Source organism: Carlito syrichta, unplaced genomic scaffold (assembly GCF_000164805.1).
Source record: "Carlito syrichta isolate Samal-C Ts95f unplaced genomic scaffold, Tarsius_syrichta-2.0.1 Scaffold303646, whole genome shotgun sequence".
NCBI classification, from domain to species: Eukaryota; Metazoa; Chordata; class Mammalia; order Primates; family Tarsiidae; genus Carlito; species Carlito syrichta.
Window position 1 is genome coordinate 318,908 of NW_007247742.1, and position 14,804 is coordinate 333,711.

Below are 14,804 nucleotides of genomic sequence, written 5' to 3' on the forward strand. Positions count from 1 at the left end.
AGAGCCCAGACTCTTTGATTTCGAGTTGAGGTGCGGCCAAAGGAAGAGTCCAAGCCTGGCAAGATGGCTCAAGCCTGTAATTTCAGAGATGAGGCCGAGGTGGGAGGATCGCTTGAGGCCAGGTGTTAAAGATCAGCCTGGGAAACATAGTAAGACCTTGTCCCTACCAAACATTTGTAAAAGCTAGCCTGGCGTGGTGGCGCGCTCGTGTAGACCCAACTACTCAGGAGTCTGAGGCGGGAGGATCACTAGAGCCCTGGAGTTGGGGATTATAGTGATCTGTGATAGTGCCACTGTGCTTCAGCCTGGGCAACTGAGCAAATCCCTGTCTCTAAAAAACAATAATATTAAAGAAAACACTCCGCCGGGGTTTAGGTGGAATCAGGGTAGACAAGAGAGTCCTGGATTCCCAGAGCAGACTCTTTCCGCGCTTTAACCTCGGGACTACATCTCCCAAGATTCCGCTCGCCGGTTCCACCGCGCGGCAGGCACTGCGCGCGCAGGCGCTGACGGCCCGCCCTCACAGCCCCCGAGATTCCCCGCGCTTGCCTCCCGCCCGCTCCTTCCAGGCCTTCGGTCTGTGTGCCGGGGGCAGGCGCAGTGCGTGGCCGGCGACAGCGGCGCTGGCGGCTGAGCGCGCGGGTCGCGTGGCCGTGCGTGGTTGCTAGGGGCGCCTGAGGCCGCCCGCTAGCCTAGCAGGCCGAGGAGGGAAGCCGCGCGGAGCCGGCGCCGAGCCCGGGCGAAGCTCAGCCCCCTAGGTGAGTGTGGCTGCGGAGCCGGGATGCCCCCCCGACCCTCCCTCGGGCCGCGTCCTCTCGCGCGGGCCCCCAGCCCCGCTTCCGGCCGCCTCCTCTCCACCCCGGGGTGAAGTGGGGGTCGCGGCCTCCTACCCGGCCGGGGCTTGACACCTCTTCCGAGCCCTTCTCCCCTCCGCCACGCCCTGTGAACTCAGTCGGCCTCGCCTCGGGGTGCACGAACCCTGCGGCATCCCCTCGTGCTGGCCGCCTACCTCGTCTGTCCGGCCGCACTGAGGTTGAAATCCTCGTCTGGGTATGAGCACAAGCTTCTTTAGGTTTCAGGGCCGAATTTAACATGGATACCTACTTTTTTTTTTTTTTACTTGCCCACCCTCAGCATCTGGAGAAATACTTTGCTACACTGTACAGATTCTGAGATCCTGTGAATGTAACTTCTTTATCCATCCAGACCTTCGTTTTTTCATTCTGTAAACAATTTTTAAATAAACATCGACAACTATGTAGTGAGTCAGAATACTGTCAAAGGCGTTGAGCGCATAAGACAAGCATGTTTTCGCGGAGTTTTGAGTCTACGGTTTTGCTTGCAAAACTGCAGTATTCCCATTCTGAAGCTAGGAAATGTTGTAATCCTTTCCTTATGGAATCATCTCTGCTTTCTCAGATACTCCAAATCACAGCTTCCTTAACTTCAGCACCTGTTGATTTAGCCAATCAACAAGCATCCGAGCGACTCTTGGGACAGTGTTCCATCCCATCCTTCCATTTCTTGCAATAAATACGAAGACACTGTTTGCGTTAAACTACCCCTTGGTGCCCAGAAAGTCACCAGCTACTTATCGATTGGACTGAACCTAGTCTTGAAAAAGTAAGTGTTTTCTGGTAATAAAGAGGTGGGAGGACATTCCAGTTAAGAAGTGGCTTTAGGGAAGATACAGTACGGCCTAAAAAGATAACTGGAAGCAGTTTGGCAGACCAGAGCTGGGTTGGGGGGTGCTATCCAGTGACAAATGGGCAGAGGGAAGTTAATAGGGATTAGATCACGAAGGGCCTCGGATATTTTGCTGTCAGAACTATAGCCGGAGCAATGGTTTTCAAGCTGGGGTAGTCAGGGCCCAAGACTTCCAAGGAATACTCCTGCACATACAGCTTTATATGAATACGTTTTCAGATCCTCAGTTTCCCAATGAACTCTTTTCTAAAACTGCACTTTAAAGAAAAAAAAAAAGATGGGGGAGATTCCTCACACTTCCCAAAGTATACTATGATGTATTGAGGCAAGTGTAAAAACTTCCTCAGATACTAAACAAGGAATGTTGTGGAAATAGTGACATCAAGTAAGCCTCCTTTAGTGATTTAGGTTACCTCCCAAACACAGAGGCTTCCTGTGTAACACACATTCCTGTTAGAGTAAAGCATGTTCCTTGTTGGGATACTCTGAATTCAGAAGAACACAACAGTTAAATGTAACTGGAGTGGTTTTTTGGGGTTTTTTTGAACCATGGAGTTTTTAAAGATATTTTGGATAAAACTTGCATACAAATTTTAAGAGATTTATTTTAGTTTAAGTGTATGATATTCAGTAAGATAGTTAAAACCCGTCTTATCAAATAGGGTCATGAAATGTTAATTCCAGTTACAGTTAATCCTCAGCTTATTTCTTTTTATAAAATGTTTAACATTTTCTACCTCTTAACAAAAACACACACTTGTTTAAACTTGTGATAAAAACAATTTATTATTATTATTATTATTATTTTTGGTTTATTGAAAAGATGCGGTCTCGCCAAGTTGCCCAGGTGGGTCTCGAACCCGCGGGCTCAGGCAATCCACTCACCTCAGCCTCCCAAGATGCGGGAGATAAAAACAATTTTAGATGTCAACTTGAATATCTCTAAGAAACATGTGGTTTTAAACGTTATTTTGCGCCGGGCTCGGTGGCTCAGCCTGTAATCCTGTGCCTTTGGGAGGCTGAGGTGAGTGGATTGCCTGAGCCCGTGGGTTCGAGACCCGCCTGGGCAACTTGGCGAGATCTCATCTCTACAATAAATAAAAAAAAAAAATTAGCCGGGCGTGGTAGCGTGCGCCTATAGTTCCAGTTACTTGGAAGGCTGAGGCGGAAGGATCGCCAGAGCCCAGCAGGTTGAGGCTGCGGTGGCGGGGAGCGGCCACTGCATTCCAGTCTGGGCGACAGTGAGACTCCAACTCAAAAAAACAAAAAAACCCCCATTATTTTGGGGATTCATAAGTAAAATCATTTGAAGAGGATGTTCCAGGAAAACCACAGAAAGATAATTAGCAGAAAAATAACATCAGTTTGGGTTTGAGATTACTATAGTGTCGGTGTGAGGGTTTAATAGGATTTTAACACTAGCGGCAGGGAGCCCAGGAGAAAACTATTATGTGGTACAGGCTGGAAGTGATGAAGGTTTCGTGACTGATAAAATGGTAGAGAGAGTTTAGAGAAATGTTAAAGATGGTAGTATTGACAAAACCTGGTGGCAGAGTAATGTAAGAGAGTGGTACAAGAGCAATGTAGAATGATCCCAGGTTTCTGACTTTAGTGACCAAATGAGTGGTGGCGCAGCAGCACTTCCAGATAGAAAGGCCCCGGAGGTTGTTTTGTAGTCTGGTGTTCACAACGGGGGTCTAGGTGATGATAGCGTTGAGAATTTTGGAGGTGGTTTAAGTCATGGGATGGAAAAGACTGCTCTGGGAGAGAGTGTAGTAATCATTACAGCTCCCACTTGTTGATTCTTCCTATGTGCCAGAATGAGAAGCCTGAACTCAGAGGAATACCGACATTGAAAGGGTGGGTAGAGGAAAAGGGAAAGAAGAAGGGAACAGAGAAGAAATACATAATTAAATACAAAAATGAGTATGTGAATAGAAAGTTTTCACTTGCTAAAACCTGTGTCTAGATAAAGCCTTCATTTCTGGAACTGATACTCATGATTTGGAATTGGGCTCAGCTTTCCCAGATGCTTTCTATGAACTTGGAATTGTCTGATCATAGTCTCCCTGTATTTTAGCCTGGGATGGGGTGCTTTGGTCTGTCAGTGAAATGCAGAGAAAAGGTTTTTCTTTAATGCTTTTTACTTTCGCCCTCTCTTCCAGCAGAATTCAGAACAAATACAGTGCTAATTTCTCTTAGGCCCTGAAATACACGGATGTTGTCCTTCAGGGCTCTCTCTCTATGTCCTCCTGGGCACTAGTGCCTCTCTAGACCAGCAGTTCTCAGACTTTTTGGACTCAGACCTCCTTTGTTCACTTCAGAAAACTCTTTGGGATTTTCAAATTTTTAAAAATGTGGGATATATATCTCAATATTTATATTAGAAACTGCAGTATTCATTTAGAAATAATAAGCCCACTACTAACATAATTTTTTTTTTTTTTTTGAGTCAGAGTCTCACTCTGTTACCAAGCCTGGAGTACAGCCATCACAACCTTGACCTGCTGGGCTCGGGTGATCCTTCCCCCACAACCTTCCAAGTAGCTTGAACCACAGGCATGTGCCACCTTACCTGGCTAATTTTTTGATTTATTGTAGAGATGAGGTCTTGCCAAGTTGACCAGGCTGGTCTTGAACTCCTGGACTCAGGCAAGCCTCTCACCTCAGCCTCCCAAAATGCTGGGATTATAGGTGTGAACCACTGCACTCAGCATAAGTAATATTTTAAACATACATTATAAAACTTACATTAACTTTATATTAATGCAAATTAACATAAGTAATGTTTCTTTTTTTTTTTTTTAGTCAGAGTCTTACTCTGTTGCCCAGGCTGGAGTGCAGTGGCACACTCAAGGCCACCGCAGCCTCCACCTGCTGGGCTCAGGTGTTCCTTCTGCCTCAGCCTTCCAAGTAGCTGGAACTATAGGCTCACACTACCACACCCAGCTTATTTTTTTATTTATTGTAGGGGTGAGGTCTCACCAAGTTGCCCAGGCTGGTCTTGAAACTCTGAGCTCAGGCAGTCCTCTTGCCTTGGCCTCCCAAAGTGCTGGGATTCCAGACTTGAGCCACTGTGCATGGTCAGTAATGTTTCTAACTTACATTATGGTTAACATAGTTCATATAAAATAGCATTTTTTTTTTTGAGTTGGAGTCTCACTCTGTTGCCCAGGCTGAAGTGCAGTGGCACGCTCATGGCCACTGCAACCTTGACCCACTGCAACCTCGACCTGCTGGTGATCCTTCCGCCTCAGCCTTCCGAGTAGCTGGAATTACAGGCGTGCACCACGACGCCTGGCTAATTTTTTGATTTATTGTAGAGATGAGGTCTCACCACGTTTCCCAGGATGGTCTGGAACCCCTGGACTCAGGCAGTCCTTTCGCCTCTGCCTCCCAAAGTGCTGGGATTATAGGCGTGAGCCATCATGCCTGGTTATAAGTAGCATTTTAAAAATACTTTTGTTTCAAAAGATTAATGCGAAGAATGGCTTTATGTTTGCAGAGCTTTTTAGTGTCTTAATAAAAGACAGCTGGATTTTCACATCTCCATTCAAACTATTGTGATGTTTTGGTTGAATAATGAAGAAAATCCAGTCTCACACAGATAGCTGGAAAAGGGCAGGCAGAGTATTTCAATAGTCTTGTCAGATCATTGTGGGCATTCTTGGGTACTGCACAAAACAAGGAGTGATTTTTGTAAGGGTTAGTTGCAGTGTGGAATCTGAAATGACATCAGTGAACTTTTCACACTTTGTTACATTGAAATCCATTGGTCTCTCTCACACTTTGACTGGGTCTTATATCCATGCATGATTCTGTAACATCGTGTGATACAGTCGTGCTATGAATAGCCTATTGCTTTTAGTCTACTAATCTGTATTGCATGTTACTGTACTGAATACTGTGGGTAATTATAACACAATGGTAAATACTTGTGTATTTAAACATTTAATCATAGAAAAGATATAGTAAAAATATATCATTTTATTGGACCACCGTCATATAGGGGTCCATCTGTTGTTGACCAAAACATCATAATGTGGTGCATGACTATATTTGGAAAATACTGGTTCACTGAATTATGCAAATCTCTGACATGTTACTATAGTTAATGATACAACATTAAAAAATCATATCTTAAGAAAAGCAGTTAAATATTGGGAAGCTGTCAAGCTCATGGTAACAGATAAAATTTTGCCAAAATTCTAATTTTCTCTTGGAAGCTCAAATTTTATCATTGGCAACAAATACTGTCAATTGTTTTTCTTGAAGTGTGACAGGCTTTGTTTCATTTTCCAGAACCTCTGCCAAATACTAAAGTCTGAATAACTACCACTTATGTGTCATTTATTCTTTCAAATAAACTTGGTGTTCCACAGAAAAATCCTGCAATTCAGTCAGTCACACAAGTGCTTTACTTAGAGACAACCATCATCTTCTGTATGCAGCATCAGTGGGTTTTTGTTGTTGTTGTTGTTGTTGTGTTTTTTTGAGTCACAGTCCTGATGCTTAGGTTGGAGTGCAGTGGCATGCTCATGGTCACAGCAGCCTCATTCTTCTGGGCTCAGGTGATCCTTCTGCCTCAGCCTTCCAAATAGATGGAACCACAGGTGTGTGTGACCACGCCCGGCTAATTTTTTTGATTTATTGTAGATATGAGGTCTCCCCAAGTTGCCTAGGCTGGTTTAGAACCCTTGGGCTCAGACAATCCTTGGACTCAGACAATCCTTTCCCCTCCCCCACCAAAGTGCTGGGATTACAGGCGTGAGCCACAGCATCAATGTTTTATATGTACTTCTCATTTTATCACACAGAATATTAAAAAGATGCATACTCAAAGATCAAGAATTAATATAACTTTTACTATGTCATCAAGTAACCTGGCATGTATTTTTTCACTGTGATTAAAAAGTGTGTAGTGATGAAGAAACTAGCTTGGTACCCTTGTCTTGATTCATGCCACAGTGCCAGCAAAAACTCACCATTTCTTTTGCACTGTGAGTGGAAAGGTCAGTGCAGTAAAGCAAAAGAGGCAAATAACATCTTAGTTGTATTATGAAAATAGTTTAGACCTAGCAGAAGCCCTGAAAGGGTCTCAGGGTTCCCTTAGGGTCTGTGGGCTGTCTTTTGAGGACTGTGGTGTCAGAGCTTACCTGAGGAAGAAGAAAGAGGTTCCTTTCTGAAGCTGATATTAAGGCTTCCAGAGAGCTTGTCACCCAATTACATAAAGCCTTCAGCTGGTTTCACTTCTCAATCTGTAGATTTACATCCCTCAGCTCTAGCTGTTGTGTAACCTGTATCTTTTCCTCAGCACTTGATTTGCATTACTGAACTATTTTTTTGTTGTTATTGTTTTGTTTTTACAAGAACTACCTCTGAATTCACTTATTTATTTATTTTTTTTAAGAGATGGGGTCTCTATCACCCAGACTGGAGAACAGGGGTGCACTCATGCCTCACTGCAGCCTTCAACTCCTGGATTCAAGTGATCTTCCTGCCTCAGCTTCCTGAGTAGCTGAGACAACAGGCACCTGCCACCACACCTGGCTAATTTTTTTTTTTGAGTCTAAGTCTCACTCTTGCCCAGGCTGGAGTGCAGTGGCACGCTCACGGTCACTGCAGCCTCGACCTGCTGGGCTCAGATGATTCTTCCGCCTCTTCCTTTCAAGTAGCTGAGACTACAGGCATGTGCCACCATGCCTGGATAATTTTCTTTTTTTTTTTTTAATTGTAGAGACGAGGTCTTGCCATGTTGCCCAGGCTGGTCTCGAACCTGTGGGCTCAGGCAATCTTCTCACTTTCGTCTCCCAAAGTGCTGGGATTACAGATATGAGCCACTGCGCCTGGTCTAATTTTTTTTTTTTTTTTTTTTTTGTAGCAACGAGGTGTTGTTTTGTCCCTTCTCACTAGACATCTTCCTCTCAGTAAGGCTTTAAGAAGTTGTCTCCCTAAAGAGTACCTCCAACTTTCTTTAGGGAGACATAGCTTGGCATTTATCTCATAAGAGCAAATGGATCTGATTCCTACACTCTTCCCTTTCTGTTTGGTTCCAGGTAAGTCAGTTCTGTCTTATAACTGTTGAGCAATTGAAGTAATCTCATCAGGGATCTTGTGGATTGTAAATTGAACCATTTCTGGTGTCCTGAGTTCCCCTGGTGACTGAGGGAAACAGCTAGATGGAGGAGGAAAAGGAAACTGCAGATCGCAAGAGCCACATTCTCCTATTATGATACAGGAGAGTGATTTAATCAGTGGCTAATGAATAATTGCTTTCTGTCGAAATAGATACCTTGTCCAAGTTGGTCTGGGCCTGGCCCCTGGAGACTTGATGGTTCAAGATAATAGCAATAGATTTTCTAAAATAGGCTACTAATCATTCATGTTCCTCTATGGAGGAAACTCAAGGCAAAATAACCCCTTAAAGATTGGAGGACAGAACTGGATAGGCAGTTTCTGAATGCTGCATAGAGATTACAAAATAGGATGTTTGGATCCTGAGACTGACTGCTTTAGAAGAGGAGATTATGGAGCCAGGGACGTCAGTTGGGATGCTACCTTAGCAGGCCTATACTTGGTTAGGGGGGTTTAGAGATTAGGCTGAGCCAGCTATGCAAATAGAAAGATGTTGGAGGCCATTTTGTTTATCTATTTTTCTGAGACAGGACCTCACTCTGTCACCCAGACTGGAGTGCAGTGGCACAATTATGGCTCACTGCAGCCTCAAACTCCTGGGCTCAAGTGATCTCCTGCCTCAGCCTCCTGAGTAGCTGACACTCTAGGTGTGCATCACCACAGCTGGCTATTTTTCTATACGTAGAGATGGAGTCTTGCTTTGGTGCCCAGGCTGGTCTCGAACTCGACCTCAAATGGTCCTCCCACCTCAGCCTCCCAAAGTGCTGGAATGGCAGACTTGAGCCGCCACACCCAGCTTCATTGTGTTTATACAGCTCTGCACTTCTTTACCTTTTACTCTTATCCGTTTATTCAATTTTTTGTTTATTTTTAACAATTTTGTGGAGGTATAAATGACATTGAACATATCCATCATCCCTAAGTCAAGTGTTTTTATTTTTATTTTTTATTTTTTTTTAGTTGGAGTCTCACTTTGTCACCCAGACTGGAGTGCAGTGGCCGCTCCCGGCCACCGCAGCCTCGACCTGCTGGGCTCCTGCGATCCTTCCGCCTCAGCCTTCCGAGTAGCCGGAATTACAGGCATGCGCTACCACGCCCGGCTGATTTTTGATTTATTGTAGAGATGAGGTCTCGCTGTCCAGGCAGGTCTCAAACCCGCGGGCTCAGGCAATCCACTCACCTCAGCCTCCCAAAGGCGCGGGATTGCAGGCTGAGCCACCGAGCCCGGCTAGTCAAGTGTTTTTAAAACTTTGTTTTAGGAAGCCTTAATGTCTCATGAAGTTGTTGGGGGAGGAAACTAGGGCAATATTGCTAAACAGAAGTCTGAACTGGGCCAGGCTCTTTCCACCCTGCTTCTACCAGAATGACTCTGCATTTGTCTGTTAGAGATATACAGGGATTTCTATAATAGCCATCATGAGCTTATGGGGCATATCCATGTGGAAAGTTAATAGTGGTATAAGATAGCCTTGGTAAAGAATCAGGTGAGTGCAGTACAAAACAGGTGCTCATGGAGAGGGTGGGTCTTGAGTTGAGTCTGGGAAAGGTAAACAAAATTCTATATGGTATGGTTCAGAAGGAGGAAGCTTAGTAAAGCCCTGCAGACAAGCATTTGAAAGGGTTATTCTAGGAGTTAAGTGTAAGGTCAGCACAGTTCATACAGCAGAGTTCAAGATAGGAGGAAATGGAAATAAACCTTTAAAAAAATGAAACAACCGGGCATGGTGGCTCATGCCTGTATCCCCAGCACTTTGGGAGGAGGAGGCTAGAGGATTGCCTGAACCCAATCCTCTAGACACCAGCCTGGGCAACTTGGCAAGGCCTCATCTCTACAATAAGACCTTGTCTACAATAAATAAAAAGTTAGCCAGGCATGGTGTCACACGCCTGTAGTTCCAACTACTTGGAAGGCTGAGGAGGAAGGATTGCGGTGGCTGTGAGCATGCAGGTGATTGGTTGATTATTATGACACAATGTTTACTGAATGCTCATGAACAGTTTTTGAAAAGGGATTGTCCTGATCAAGCAGTTTTGTTGTTTTTTTGTTTTGTTTTTGAGTCAGGGTCTCACTTTGTTGCCCAGGGTGGAGTACAGTGGCACAATCACGGCTTACTGCAGCCTCCAACCCCTGGGCTCAAGTGATCCTCCTGCCTTGGCCTCCTGAGTAGCTGGGACTACAGGCACATGCCACCACACCTGGCTAGTTTATTTATATTTTGTGGAGACAGAGTCTCGCTATGTTGCCCAGGCCGATCTCAAACTCTTGGACTTAAACAATCCTCCCACTTTGGCCTCACAAGGTGCTGGGGTGTGAGCCGCTATACCTGGGCATGATCAAGCAATATTTGAGCAGAGTTAACCTGGTGGTTGTCCTGCAGCATGGAGTTAGGAAGGGCAGACCCTAGAGACATTACCTTCAGTCTGGATGCCGTTGCAATAAATCCAGATCTGGGGTGGTGGTGGAAATAATAAAAGGAGAAAGAATGCCAAGAAGACAGACTGTCTTAAGTTTCATGACTGGCTTGGCTTTAGGGAAATGAAAAGAAAGGAAGAAGTAAAAAAAATTTGCCTGTAATCCCAGCACTTTGGGGAGGCAGAGGTAGAGGAATTGCATGAACCTAGGAGTTCAAGACCAGCCTAGGCAACAGAGTGAGACCTCGTCTCTGCAAAAAAACAAAAAATAAGGGCTGGACACACTGGCTCAAAGCCTGTAATCCCAGCACTTTCGGAGGCCAAGGTGAGAGGATTGCCTGAGTCCAGGGGTTGGAGACCACCCTGGGCAACTTGGTGAGATCTCGTCTCTACAATGAATCAAAAAATTAGCCGGTGTGATGGCATGTGCCTGTAGTTCCAGCTACTTGGAAGACTGAGGTGGAAGGATTGTCTGAGCCCAGAAGGTTGATACTGGTGGTTGTGAGCATGCCGCTGCACTCCAGCCTGGGCGACAGAGTAAGACTCCAACTCAAAAAATACACACACACACACAAATTCGCCAGGCATGGTGGTACATACCTGTAGTCTAAGCTACTTGGGAGGCTGAGGTGAAAGAATTGCCTGAGCCCAGGAGGTCAAGGCTGCGGTGAGCCAGTATCGCACCACTGCACTCCATCCTGGGTGACAAAGTGAGACTCTCAAAAAACAAACAAAATCTTAGTTTTCTTCTTAGGTGATTTGGTGAAAGAAGATTCCACTGAAGGATCTTGGAAGGTCAGGAGTAGAGAGCTAGTTTGACAAACTGGATTGAAATGGTTGGACATGCATTTGGAAAAGGTGGAACGATGCTGACAAGAAGCTTGAGAAAGGTCAAGTCTGCAAAATGACTGTTCTGCAGGTAATAATTGAAATTGTGAGAGCAGATTTGTTTGCTATGGGGGAGGATAAAAGAGAACAGTGGAGAATTTTGGAGTTGACCGCAGGAGGAGGAAAAGACACTGTTGAAGGATTTGGGTATAGCTGTGGCAGAGTGCATGCACTGAGTAAAAAAGGAGGTGGTGGTGAGAGGGGGGGTCCAACTTGTGACTTTGCTTGTGTGATACTGTGGTATAATAAGAAATATGTAGTTGATCTCTGCCATCGTTTGCTGGTGTACAGCTCCTAAAATCCTTGGACTCCTAAGTGATAAATGTCTTTTTTTTTTTTTGAGTCGGAGTCTCACTCTGTTGCCCAGGCTGGAGTGCAGGGGCACACTCACAGCCACTGCAGCCTCGACTTGTTGGGCTCAGGTAATTCTTCCACCTCAGCCTTCCAAGTAGCTGGAACCACAGGCACGTGCCACCACACTTGGCTATTTTTTTGTTTTTTTGTTTTTTTTTTGTAGAGGTGAGGTCTTACCAAGTTGCTGATCTTGAACTCAGGCAATCCTCTCACCTCAACCTCCCAAAGTGCTGGGATTATAGGTGTGAGCCACTGCACCCAGCCTGTCTTTTTATATGCTAATGAATGTCTGAGAGCTGGGGACTCCTGGGTAGCCTCTAGATGGGGGGGCTGGTTGCCAGGGGAACCAATCATGTGATTAGAGAGTTGGAGATTTCAGTCCCAACTTCTGGTAAGGGAAGAGGGTCCAAAGGTTGAACTGATCACCAATGGCCAATGATTTAATCAGTCAAGGCTACATAATGAAATCTCCATAAAAACCCAAAAGGACCAGGTTTGGATTTTTGGATTGTTGAATGTGTAGATTTACTTGGAGGGCTGCACTTGGGGGTATTGCATGGAAGCTTTCAGCCCCCTACCACATACCTTACCCTGTGTATCTCTTTTATAAGACTGTTAGTCTATATTCTTTGTAATATATATTTTTTTGTTTTTGTTTTGAGAGAAAGTGTTTTGAGAGAAAGTGTCTTGCTCTGTTGCCTAGGCTAGAGTGTAGTGGCAATTATAGCTCACTGGGCTCAAGTGATCCTCCGGTCACAGCTGGGACTACAGGTGTATACTAACACACCCAACTAATTTTTTAATTTTGTAGAGACCAAGTCCCACTATGTTGCCCGGGCTCATCTCAAACGGCTGGCCTCAAGCGATCCTCCCACCTTGGCCTCCCAAAGTGCTGGGTTTATAGGCGTGAGCCACTGTACCTGACCTTTTGTAAAGTATTCTTTATAATAAATGGGCAAGTGTAAGTAAAATGTTTCCCTGAGTTCTGTGAGCAAATTAATGGAACCCAAAGTGGGAGTTATGGAACCCCAGTTTATAGCAGATCAGTCAGAAGTGCAGGTTACAAGCTGGTACTTGCAGTTGGCATCTGAAGTGGGAGCAGTCTTGTGGTACTAAGCCTTTAACCTGTGGGATCCGATGCTATCTTTAGGTGGATAGTATAGAATTGAATTACAGGATACCCAGCTGGTGACCTCTGGAGAATTTCTTGTTGTGTGTCCCTACACACACATTTTGATGACCAGAGATGCAGGATTCTGTGCTGTGTTATGAGTAATTGTGTAAGAGAGTAGAAAAACAGTGTTTCTCTTTATAGCTGGTCATAGCTGTTGTAGATGAATTTTTTTGTCTTTGTTTCTGTTTTAAATTTTTGTAGAGAAGGCGGTCTTGCTTTGTTGCTCAGGCTGGTCTTGAACTCCTGGGCTCAAGCAGTCCTACCACCTTGGCCTCCCAAAGTGCTAGGATTACAGGTATGAGCCACCATGCCCTGCCAAAGCTGTGTTTTAAAAAGAGCCATGTCTGCATAGTAGATTATAAAAAGGGGTAAGAGTGGAAGCAAAGAAACCAACAGATAATAGATGCTAGTGGCGTGGCTAAGGTAACAACAGTGGTAATGGGAGAAAACTAGATGGATTCAGGGACATATATTTGAAGCTGGAAACACTTGTTGATGAATTGAGAGGGAGTGAAAATCTGCTGGGTCGGGGTGAAATAAATCATTATCACAGGTCTGTCAGGAGCTTCTGTGTTGCAGGAATGCCTGAACCAGGGATTGAGTCCCTTCTGCCTGTGTATTTTTTAATTGAAGTCATCTTTGTGCAATTATGGTTTATTTCTTGCCCCTGACTCTTAAGTGTAATTGGGCAAGGAAGGCATATGGTTGATCCATTCTTGTCTCTTTAGTCCTCCCCCAACTTCTCCCAGCATGGATTTACTAAAATCTGACATTCCCATCTAATTTCAAGGAGATTAAAAGATAACATATTCCCTCCTTGAATAAGAGTGGTTATAAGAAACCTTTGAGCTTCTCACAGTGCCCCCTTGTTTCCTTGTCTCTGGCCTTAAAGACCTTATCTCAGCTGGGCGGACAGCTACAGTTTTCCCAGTTGAGGGCACAACAAGGACTTGTGTTGACTTGTGTTTTGTTGGGCAGTGAGGTTTTATGTAGAATCAGGTTTAGATAGCATTGCCTCCTCTCCCTGCATTGTGTGATGGGCCCCAGATAAGTTGCTTTCATTAAGCTGTGGTGTTTGCCTTTTCTCTTGATCTCCTCTTGAGCCAGTTTGCAAATTCACTGGCAGGTTAGAGTGGTGTATGCTATCACACCTGGCTTATTTTTTGATTTATTGTAGAGACGAGGTCTCACCAAGTTGCCCAGGTTGGTCTTGAACTCCTGAGCTCAGGCAGTCTTCTTGCCTCGGCCTCCCAAGTGCTAGGATTACAGGCTTGAGTCACCATGCCCGGCCTGAGGTTTTTATTTAATCAGGAACCTCTATAAGGAGAAAGATGGAAGTTACTTTTAGCAACTGTCATTTCCTTCTCTTACTTGACACTACTTCTGAACCAAAAAACACTGAAACCAGGTTGGAGCATTTGTAAAAGGGGAAATCCCCCCAAAACTGGAATTATCTTTTGGAGGGTGGGCCCCTTGGAGTACAGGCTTCCCCCACTAGGTACGTGTTCTGGGAACCTATTCGCATCAGTGTACAAGCTAGCATTGGCATGAGAGCCTGCGCTTGGCTTCAGTGAACAAAAATTTTTTTGGGAGATTCTTGTTTCTCTGATGAAAAAGTCCTCAAAGGGAAACATTTTGCCGACGTGAAAAAGGCAAAACACAAAATGGCAAAAACACTAAAAGGTATCATGAAGAGTTAAAAAACTGTTTTGAGCAGTGAAAGAAGCATCTCGATAGGTGTATTGCATCAGAGTATTTTGAAAGTGAAGTTTAAATATGTAAGAATAAATACACAATTTTAAATAAATTTGGGGGTTTTTTAAAGTCTTGTATGTAATACTGTTTATTTTGTGTTCTTGAAGTTATTCTCTGCAGAGTATCTGATGCAACAAATTTGTCCTTGCTTGGCAATTCCTAACACAGCCATCTTAGCCAAGCCTGAATGTCTCTTAGCTGTGTAGCAATTTCCCAGAAAGAGAGTTACAGAGACAGCTTCTCACTTGCTTGGCCCTTGAGTCCAGACATGTTTCTTTAGGAAGACAGGTGGCTCTTTCCAAGTTGCTATCCTGTACATCTTGAGGACTGTGAGAAGAGATAAGAAGTAGAGAATGACCATTGCAGAATCATGAGATCT

General features: G+C 44.6%; 1 protein-coding gene across 2 annotated transcripts in view; it reads left to right on the forward strand.

Annotated features, from left to right (window-relative positions):
• Positions 1-565: 565 nt before the first annotated feature.
• TTLL4 (tubulin tyrosine ligase like 4) overlaps positions 566-14,804 on the forward strand; it is a 31,819-nt gene continuing 17,580 nt past the window's right edge. The window contains exon 1 of one of the 2 annotated variants that reach the window (XM_021712797.1): positions 566-758. The gene's annotated coding sequence lies outside the window, so the exon portion shown is untranslated. The remainder of the gene's footprint in view (positions 759-14,804) is intronic. The other variant, XM_008058860.1, reaches the window with a different exon arrangement.